This window comes from Vombatus ursinus, unplaced genomic scaffold (genome assembly GCF_900497805.2).
Source record: "Vombatus ursinus unplaced genomic scaffold, bare-nosed wombat genome assembly UNPS02009770.1, whole genome shotgun sequence".
Taxonomy (NCBI): domain Eukaryota; kingdom Metazoa; phylum Chordata; class Mammalia; order Diprotodontia; family Vombatidae; genus Vombatus; species Vombatus ursinus.
In genome coordinates, this window is record NW_020949548.1 from 12,072,158 (window position 1) to 12,083,977 (window position 11,820).

An 11,820-nucleotide genomic window follows, 5' to 3' on the forward strand; every position below is an offset into this window, starting at 1 on the left:
GATAGATAGATAGATAGATAGATAGATAGATAGATAGATAGATAGATAGATGAATGGATGAATAGATATGACAGACATCAAAAGATAGAGATGGGGGAGAAAGGGGGAGGAAGAGAGACAGACAGAGACAGAGAGAGACAATAGATACTACATAGTTGTTTTTAGTTGTCTTCCCTATTAGACTCTTCAAGAGTAGGGATTGTCTTTTATCTTTTTTTTTTGTACTCCTATCATTTAACACAGTGCCTGGTATATAGTTGGCACTTAATAAATGCTTCTTGACTGACTGTCAGCTGTGGCTATCCAAAACACAGGGAAGGCTGGTCCAGTAGAGACTCATCGAACACGGTCCTGGGAAGGTCTGAATGGGCCCTTGACCTTGCTCCTATAGGCCTGGCTAGAACAGTCTCTGGAATTCAAATTGGCTATTCTCTTATTAAAGTTGAACTGTCAGAAAGTAAGAAAGTAAGTCATTTTGGATAACTGGGTCTTCCAGAGAGCTAAGCACTACAAGTTTTACAATTTTAACCATTTTGAACAGACATCCTTCTGTACCAGGGGTTCTTAATCTTTTTTTGTGTCACGGTCCCCTTTGGCAGTCCAATGAAACCTATGAATACTTCCTCAGAATTATGCTTTTAGATAATTGAAGAGATGCTCATTTTCAATTAGAGTTTAGTGAAATTACGTATTTTTTTTCTCATCCAAATTCAGATTCATTGAAATCTATCCACCAGAACCCAGGTTAAGACCCCCTGCTTTAGAAGTTTGCTAGTCCAGAGGTGTCTAAAACATCTTCTGGGAGCAACATTGAGTCTGAACCAGATTAAAATGGAACTGGGAAATTTGACAAAATAAACAAAATTCCAATAAAATGTAGATATTGTTATTATGTGGTTTTCTGAGTCAATACACAGCCCATAGGGATCCTTATATATGGTTTAGTGACCCCCATTTCTATTTGAGTTAAAACCACTGATCTAGTCCAAGCCCTTCATTTTATGGCTGAGGAAATTGAAACCCACAAGTTAAGTGACTTTGCCCAATGTCCCCCAGGGACTAAATGAGAAAGCTAAGATTAGAACCCAGGTTCCCTGACTCCAGTATCATCATTCTTTCCACAACACTGCACTGTTGCTTTTCAAATCTATGTCATTTTCTAAATTCAGGAGCCATGGACTAAAATCTGCCATTGAGGGAGAAAATCCAGAGGTTTCAAGGCCAGCTTTACTGAGCCTGGAGTGGCCCCATCCTGACAGCCTCTTTGACAGTTTTTCACCTTGCACTGTGAGCTCCAGATAATCTTTCTCAGTGAAGCAGAGCAGGGATATATATGGGATAATCCCAAACAGTAGATAACCCACAACTCATTTCCAATTGGTTTGGGGCTTCCTGGCACAACTGCTTGCATATGTTTGTTCTCGAGCTTTTGCAAGAGATTTACCTGCCTTGTTCAAGCTGATAGCAAAATGATCTGTATCATTTCCTGGGTACATGCCCCCTGGCCAAGGCACAGATGATGGAGAAGAAAGCTAGCCAGGAAGTCAGATGGACAAAACTTCCTGTCCTGGCCCAGTGCCTCCAGAGACTTGGGGAACACCCCAGTCAAGGCACTCCCCTACTCTGCTCCTGCTGTGGAGCTCTCCACAGTTCCTCCATGGCCCCTCTATGGAACCATAGAGATCGTTCCTCTGAGACTCCCTTTCTGTGCTAAGACCCCTCCCATTGTCCATTCTCCCTTCATTCTCCATTGAGAATGAGCATAGATAGATCTCAACAATAGTTGAGAATTCCATGACCAGAGATATGAGTTTGAGAAGCAATGAATTCCAATAAAAGAGGGAGCCCTGGAAGACAGTCTAGTACAGCGGACAGATCACTAGCTCTGGAGTCTAACTCTGATATCTACTACCTGAGTGACTTTGGGCAAATCACTTACCTGCCGTGGACCTGAGTTTCCTCATCTGTAAAATGAGGAAGTTAGACTAGATGATTTCTGATATTGACCATAGATGTGTGATCCTATGAATCTATACTCTGCCACTCACAACCTGTGTGACCTTGGGCAAAGGGTGGGGACTGGGATGGGCAGTGGTTAGAGTGTTGGACCTGGGGGTCAGGAAGACCTGGGTTCAAATGCTGTCCCTGACACTTACTATGTGACTATTGGCGAGTAGCTTCACCTGAACCTCAATTTCCTCATCTGTAAAATGGGGATAAGAATATTTATTGCACCTACTTCATAATGTTCTTGTGAGGCTCAAATAAGGTTAATATAAGTAAGCTGCTGACAAACTTCAAAACCGTATAGAGTGGTTATTGCTGTTACTACAAAATGAGGACATTGGACAAGGTGATCTCTAAGATCCCTTCAAGCCCAAATCTTAGGCCCAGAAAGGTGAAGTTGTTTTCTCAAGGTCAAGCAACTGATTAATAATAATAATAATGACAACAACAACATTTATATAGCACTTTAAGGTTTCCAAGGCTCTTTACAAATGTCACATTTTATCCTCCCAACAACCCTGAGAGGTAGGTGCTATTTTTATCCCCATTTTATGGGTGAGGAAACTGAGGCAAACAGCAGTTAAGTGATTTGGCCAAGATCACACAGCAAGTAAGAGTCTGACACCATATTTAAACTCCCGTCTTCATAACTCTAGGTCCAGTGATTTATCCATCGCACCACCTAGCTACCTAAATTACAGAGCTTAAGTCATTCCCAGTTCTCTATTAGAAAAATCCTTCAGTATGTTAGGTGAACCCTCATGTGAGAACTTATGGGAGGCCATGGACAAGAGTGGCACAGGACAGGCAGACGTGGGTGGGTTGCTATTGCCAATATTAGAGGAACCTCCAAATTGATTTAGACAGATCCATTTGATTATGCAGTATTTGAACAATGGAGGAATGGCTTGAGTCATTGGGCCAGAGGCCAAAGGGAGCTCAAAATCGGTACATGGGGATGTTAACCCCAAAGCTAAGGACATCTTCAGATGTCTTAAGCTACAGAGAGAGGTTTGTTCTCTTTAACCACTTGTGATATTTCCCATTAGACCTTTGGCAGCAGCTCTGGCTGTCTAGCACAGGCTGGGTAAACAACTGTCTGGGGTGTTGTAACAGGGTTTCCTTGATTGGCTGGGGGCTTAGACTAGATCCAGGGCCAGCCAATCCAGTCCACTCTAATGGGCATTTATTAAGCACCTGCCACGAAAGGCATCATACTATATTATGTGGATCCTAAGACCAAAATATAAACAATCCCAGTCTCAGAGGAGCTTATATTCCACTAGAGGAATATAATTAACCAATTTCCTCATCTGTACAATGGGGCTAATAATGGCACTTACTTCACAAAATTATTTTGAGGATCAAATGAGATAATGTCTATAAGTGCTTTGCCAGCCTTATCTATTGTTGTTCAGTTGTTTCAGTTGTGACCAACTCTTCGTGACCCCATTTGGGGTCTTCTTGGCAGAGACACTGGAGTGGTTTGCCATTTCCTTCTCCAGTTCCTTTTACAAATGAGGACACTGAGGCAAACAGGGTAAAGTGACTTACCCAGGGTCACACAGCTAATAAGTGTCTGAAGCTGGATTTGAACTCAGGTCTTCCTGATTATAGGCCCAGCACTCTATTCACTGCGCCGCTTTGCTGCCCAACCTTACAGTGCTGTATAAATTCTAGCTATTATTAGTATGTAAACATGTAATACAAACATATGTACATATAGACACAGATGTTTACATAAGGGAAAGGTAGGGAATGAACATTTATATAGTGCCTACTATGTGCCAGGCTCTGAGCTAAAAATAATATTTTTACAAATATCTCATTTGATCTTCATAGCCACCCTCGAGAAGTAGTTTTATCATCATCCCCATTTCACATTTGAGGAAACTGAGGCAAATAGAGGTAAAATGACTTGCCCAGGATCTCACAACTAGTAAGAGTCTGAGGCTGGATTTGAATGCAGGTTTCCTGATTCTAGGCCTAGTGTTCTACCTACTGTACAACCAGGTACCTCTATATCATACATACATCATAATGTTTATATACATATATAATGTGTATATATATGCATACATATGTATGTGTATATATGTGTTTATATATGTATGTGTGTATATCTACATATATGTATGTATGTGTGTGAGTGTGTGTGTGTGTGTGTGTGTATAAAATTTGTGAAGGCCAGAAATGACACTGACAATTTGGGAATTAAAGAAAGTTATCCTGTGGGAAAGAGTCCATGAGCTGAACCCTGAAAGAGATATTCTAGGAATTGGAAATAAGGAGGAAGGAGTAAATTTTGGGCATAGGGACATAGCCTAAGCCCAGGGGTGAGAAATGGAGTGTAAGACTCCAGGAAAAGCAAGAAGCACACTTTGGCAAGAACATAGCGGGTGTGAGGGGGACTGATGTACATCAGGCCCAGAAGGGTAGATTGGTGCCCGTTCATGAAGGTCTTGAACCATCTGGGATCCTAGGATTCTAGGAAGCCTTGGCTTAAGAATAGTGAGACAACTCCAGGGAAGTGAGGAGAGGAGTTGGGGAGAGGGATCCCCAGGAGGATGCCTTGAGGACATTTCTCATGCAACAGACTTGATTACTTTCACTCTGAAAGATACAGTCATGTCTCTCGCTGGGTCTCAAGATAAGGCGACCAAGCACACAAGTAGGCAGAATCCACCTGGCTCCCCCTAGCCTCCTTTCAGGAGCCCCTCCCATCCAGGGTAGGTACCAGCCATAACACCTTCATACTGCTAAGTGTCCCTGCACACACCCTCCCCGTCCTCTGAATTGTAAATGTTTGCCCCAGGCTTTGATTCATTCAGACACCTGACCTTCCCAACACCACCAGTGTGATACTGTGATTAATGAGGCAATTATTTTGGTTGGAGACACTGTGCAAAATAAATAGCCTATTCCCCTCCAATTTACTGTTTTAATAAATAGATAACATTATATGCTCTATTTTTTTATTGCTGCTCATACCTGAGAGTTAATGATGAATCTCAGTGTTATTCCATTCCAAAATTAATAGGATCTGCCAGATGAGTTTGAAATACAGGATTGCATTTGTCCTTTGGTGTTAATAGCAAGACAACTGAAGTGGGGAAGGGGAGGGGGAGGGGGAGGGAGGAGGGATGAGGGAGGGAGGTGATGGGGCAGGATGTTCAGATCTTAGGAGAATCCATCCACGTGGGCAGCACCACTGCCTACACTCCAAGGACCTAAGCTTGGGCTTGGGAAGCCCAGAATTCAGCTTTATAATTATTGTTTCAAGGTCGATCAGTAGATCTGTAAAGTGCTGTAAGTGAGAAGAACAAAAGCTTGACAGCACTTAAATTCCCAACAAAAACCAATCTCAAAGATGCAGAAAGTAAGCATGGAACAGGGAGCAGAATGATTGCCAGGTGTCCAGTGTCCAAAGTCAGCCTTGTCTCTTGCCACAGAAAATTACAGGGAGCTCAGCCAGTTCAATGCAGACAGGTAGCAAAAAGCTGGATCTGGCCCCAGCTCTCATCATCACTTGCTCTGATTTGAGTGTGTACCATGGACTTTGACACAAGTTACAACTTTGAACTGACAAAGGTGCACTTTGAGCTTGCAGACCATTAAAACACCCAGATCTTTTTCACATGTACTATTGCTATACTCCCCAAACTATACTTGTGAAATTGATTTTTTGAAATATATAGGACTTTTTCACAGGTTGAAAAAATTGTACAAGAGAAGTAAAGAAGGCTGGATTGCCTTTGGGAAACTGCACAATTCTTTTAATGACCCTAACTATCTCCTTGAAACAAAAGCCCCTATTTTTAACCCCATTATTCTTCCAGCAATGTCATATGGCTAGAAGTCAAGAAAGAACTATAGTCTCTGAAGAATTTAAATTAAAGATCACCAGAAGAAGAATGGTGGACAGTATTATAGCCATGGGCGGACAGCAACATAACCCAAACAAAAAAATTATGCCCGAGAAGCAGGGTCAAGGGTGTCACCAGAGAAATAAATGGTCTAATTTTTTTAAAATGGACTGGTCATATAGTGGGAGCAAGAATTGACACTGCTCATGCTACTTTGCTATCCTCACAATGTCAAGGTAATGTAAGGAAGGTCCTCAGCATCTTGGGTAGAGCCCTTTAGCAGACATTGGCATTGAAAGAGAGTGGCACCCAGGATGGGCAGGCATGGACAGGCTGTGTCTGCATCATTTGATGGAATGCCCACCTTAATGAGATTACAGATCATAAGGATTAACATACACGTGCACGACATTACATTTATCACAATTGAATTTCATTTTAGTTCAGCCCAGCATTACAACCTGTCAAGATCTTAGGCTTGCCATTCTATCATCCATTTTCCCTTCCCTTGATGCCTAGCCCACCCCCAGCTTAGTGTCATCCACAAATATCCACAAGTATGTCATCTGTCTTCAACCCAAGGCATTGATAAAATGTTGAACATGACAAAACAGAGGGCAGAGTAATAGCCCATTTGTGCTCTGCTAGAGACCTCCCTCTGGGTTGACATGAATCAAAGCTCCTTGGATCCAGTCACTTAACTGGCTCTGAATCCACCTAACTGAATTGGCAACAAACTCATGTTTCTCCATCTTGTTTATCCACAAATGTATTGTGAGAAACATTGTTAAATGCCTTGCTCAAATCTGGCCATGATATGTCCAAAGTATTCCTTTGATCTGTAAGTTTAGACATGCAGTCTAAACAAAACAAATTACTCCAACTTGATAAACATTAATTGAACACCTACTATGCACCAAGCAGGAAGCTAGGTGGTGCAGTGGATAGAGTGCTGGGCCTGGAGTCAGGAACATTGATCTTTCTGAGCTCAGATCTGGTCTCAAACACTTATTAGCTGACACTGGGCAAGTCACTTAACCCTGTTTGTCTTGGTTTCCTCATCTGTAAAATGAGCCGGAGAAGAAAATGGCAAACCACTCCAGTATCTTTGCCAAGAAAACCCCAAATGGGGTCACAGAGAGTAGGATCTGACTAAAAATGACTGAACAATACATACCAGGCATTTTGCCAGACAGTGGGGATTCAAAGACAAAAATGTAATCACCCTTGTCCTCAAAGAACTTATGTTCTACTTGGAGATGGGGGTGAAGGGAGAGAGAGAAAACATATGATCAAATTATTAAATATAAACATATTATACATACATATGTTGTGTGTGTACACATAGAGATAAAGATATATAGCTAAGTTGCCAGTGGATAGATGGATAAAGGGCTAGATTTGGAGAATTCTAATCCCATCTCAGACACTTTCTAATTTTGTGACCTAGGACAAGTCACAACCTTTCTGTGCTTTAGAAGCTTCATTTATGAAATAGAGGTAATAATAGTACCTACCGTACAGAGTTATTGAGAGGATCCCACAAAAGAGATAATATATACGTTAAGGACTTTACATACCTTGAAGCTATATAGCTGTTAGTTATTATGTAAACATATATACAAATATATGCACATATATGAATATATATATTTCCATAAGATAAAGCATATATAAGCATTTTTATAGTGCTTACTATGTGCCAGGAACTGTGCTAAGTGTTTTTTGCAAATATTATTTTATTTTATCTTCACAACAACCCTGTGAGGTAGGTTCTATTATTATCCCCATTCTACAGTGAAGGAAACTGAGGAAAACAGAGGTTAAAATTATTTGCCCAGGGTCACACAGCTAATAAGGATCCAAGGGTTGTATTTAAATTCAGGATCACTGGTTTTAAAGTCAGAGGACTTGGGTTCAAATCTCATTTTTGATACTCACTATCTTTGTGACTTTGGGATAATCATTTAACCTCCCTGGGTATCAGTTTGCACATATAAGAAATAAGGAGGTTGAACTAGCCGATCTCTGAGGTTCCTTCCAAATCTATTTCTATGATCTTATGATAATTTCAGGGGATAGAAAGATTTATCCTTAGGATATTTTTAAAAGCCTCCTATAGGAGATGGTACTTGAGTTGAGCCTTGAAGATATTTTTGTGGTGAAACCATGATAATTTAAAGGGACAGTCACCACCCTTTCTGATGTCTTACAAAAGACTGCTTTAATAATTCATTCTCAAACTTTGCCGGGAATCTGCATCAAGCTTATGTATCTATTTCTCCCCCCAAGCACCTAGCAAAGGACTGTGGAAGGCTGTATGGAGATGTGGATGGTTTGGTGGATGAACAGATGGATGGATGGATGGATGGATGGATGGATGGATGGATGGATGGATGAATGGATGGATGGATGGGTGAATGGATGGAATGGATAGGTTGGTACATGAATGGATGGGTAGTATGTAGATCCTGTGAATGGAAAAAGCATCCATCCAGAGCTGGCAGTAATTCCTTCATGTTATCTCTCACCAGAGAAGTTTGAATTGAATCAAAGTATGTAATTAAATTTTGAATCTCCCTCCCCTCATTCCAGGGAGGCCACAAAGAAGATTGTAGAAAGGTGTCTCATAGGAGGTGGTACTTGAGTTGAAAAGTCTACACTGACTCCAGCATCAGAGAAAAGATTTGGTCCAAACTGCCATGCTGTGAGATTCTAAAAGAGCAACCATCTTATATGTTCCTCACATCCCTGTGTCTAGAATACACTGCTTCCTTAAAAACTTAACTAAAGGGGCAGCTAGGTGATGCAGTGGATAGAGCTCTGGCCTTGGAGTCTGGAGGACCTGAGTTCAAATCCAGCCTCGGACACTTGACACTTACTAGCTGTGTGACCCTAGGCAAGTCACTTAACCCCAATGCCTAGCCAAAAAAACAAAACTTAACTAAAGAATCACCTCCTACATGTGACCCTTCTTGGTCTCTTCACCTTCCAGTGCATTCCACTCAAATTACTTTATGTTTATTTTGAACATACATGGTGTCCCAAAAATCTTAGTGTACATTTAAGCTTTATAGCTTAATCTGTACTTAATTTATATATACTTACATGTTTTTTATATATGATCTCTTCCTATCGAATGTAAATTCCTTGAAGCAAGAACTACTTCATTCCTCTCTTTGTGTCCTTACCACTTAATGAAGCACCTGGTACACAGTAGTCATTTCATAAATGCTTATTGACTGATTAGAGGTGAAATAACAAAAGAAAAAGGCATCACAGAGAAAGCAAGAAATTGATTTCCCTGGAGCTGTCAAACTAGGGTAGTTTGGCTACTACCTTTTCTAGAAACAAGGAACTACACTAGTGGCCTCTTTTAATCCTCTCCTGTAGGCCTTCTTGAAAAGGTTCTTAACCTTTTTTGTATATGTCATGGCAGCTTTTGGCAATCCATTGAAGCCTATGGTGCTCTTCTCAAAATAATGTTTTTAAATGCATAAAATAAAATACATAGGATTGCAAATAAAGCTAATTACATTGAAATAGTTATCAAAATATATTTTTTAAAGTTCACAGATCATAGCTTAAGAATTCCCATTCTAGGGCATCAATACCTCTGAGACATCTATTTAGCATGAGATCAGTTCCTAAATAGAAGCACCCCTAGGTTTGGACATCACACAACACCATGAAGTCTGAGAAGCCATAATCCATCCAGCTGTCCCTCTGTGGGACCCTCAAGTTCTAAGAGAAGTGTTGTGAGGTCTTAAGGTGTCCTCAGAGTTCCCATGGTCAGACCCACGGCTTTTACTCCAAGACATATAGTCAACCCTGGATACCAAGTACTAATCACCTTCCTTTGCTCCAGCTTTGGCCTCTCTGCCTTGGGCATCATTAAGAGCTCCCACTCCAGAACCTGGCCCATGCATACCACCTTTGCTTTCCAAAACAACTCAACCCACTCACCAGCTTTTGTTCTTATGGGCTGTAGGGGAGATTGATGACTTCTATCAGGAAGAGAGGCAGCTCTGGCTTCTGTGTCTGCCTCACAGGTTGGACGGGCAGCCTCTTGGGCCCCTGGGGAGCTTGGCAGGAATGGCTATTCATCTTTCTTAGGCTTTGCTTTAAGTGCCCACTTATAATGGCCCATTTTCACTTGGCTCAGCAATCAGCCCACGGAACTCCAGCAACAGAGTGCACTTTTAATGCGAGTATTTAGAGTTGCTTAACGAAAGATGGTCTGTCTTATATTCAAGAAAATCTTTCTGCTTTATTTTGTGCTCTTATGTGTATGCATGTGTGTGCCTACACATGGACACGTGCATGTGTGTACACTTGTATGCTCTAGTTTCTTTGGAATATGTCAGGAAAGATCTTCTTTGTTCATAACTACCTACTGGGCTAATGAAAGAAGGAAAAAACTCAAAATGAGGCTTTTCAGGCATTTTCTGAATCAACCAACCACAAGGTCTGTATCATCATAGGATTATTCCCATAATGATCTGAGAAATCTGGATTATACCCCTGGCTTATTCTTACTACCCACAAGACCAACAAGACAAATATATTACCCTACCATACAATCCTGTCCTTTGGAATACATTCTAATATTCCTCCTTTTCCTCCCCCAGGTTTGAAACTATATGGATAGAATCCCCAGAGAGTCACTCAGATTCATAGACAAGGACCAGAAGGAGGAGAAGCCCTATTATATGTTATTATACGCACGGAAATTCCCCTCATTCTGCCTCACTACTTCTTTGGTGTTTACTCTGGCTTCCTCAGAGCTTATGTGGACAGTCTCAACATTGCCAGCATCTGTAGAGGCTGTGATTCCATCTTCAATAGGTGTGCCTTCATCCCCTTGGACACTGGGAAGAAATAGGAACATTGGAGCCTTAGTTCCTGGAGGAGCATTTACTGTTCCAACCACCAACTTCCTCGGCTTCACCTTTCCTATTCTATCCATCCTATCAGTATGGAAAACATAGCTGTTCCTCTGAGCTGGCTTCATTAACAAGCCCCTGGCACACAATGGGTCCCTTTACTCTATTAGGTGGCACTTCCCCTATCTACTATTAACTTTAGCACTCATTCCATGATATTTTCGCACTATTAACTACTAGTGACTAGTGCGCCATTTCCACTTTTCCAAGCAATAATTAATAAGCTTTAACAAGAGAATATGAAGATATCGCAAGAATAGAAATCTAAATATTTGCAACAACTGGAGGTACATTTCTTCCTAAATCGTCTTGGTCCCTGGGCACATTATGCACCAAATTAATTTTTTTCCTCCATAGCATTAGTTCCACCAACTTCATTTCCAAATGCAACAAGGTTGAAGCATGGATGAGTCCAAACTTCTGCTACTGATGAAACGGGTCAAGCAGGTTACTCAAGTTTTCCAGCAAATTCCAGCATGGATCCCAGCTTTTGTTTTGGGCTGACTCCTTCTTCTGACCTTTATGAAACTTACAAAGTCATAACAATTGCTCTCAGCTAAAGGCAGGAAAAAAATAGAGACAATAGAGACAGAAGCAACATCAGGGCCACGTGCTTTTGGCTTCATCCCAGTTCTGGGTGAGAGAGAGGTTCCAGAGGTCCACAGATGGTTTTCCTCCTTCTGAAATACCAGCCAGCCTAGAAAGAGACCTGCTTTGGCTACTCTGTTCCTTTTGAATTCATCCCAGTACCAGCTCAACAGCTAATCAATAAAGGTTCCTCTTTACCTCATGATCGGCAGAAACAATTAAACAATGTCTGCCCGTGCTCCAAAATGCACATGGGGAATTGGATCCCCCTGCACATGCTCATTAAAACTGGGCTCATTGGCCAATCCTTCATTACAGATAACAAACTAGCAAAGAAAATGCTTTTGCATTTGTACAGAAGTGCCCCCTTCCATGTCTATCTGAAGCTCTACTATTTCTGGCCTTGTTTGTTT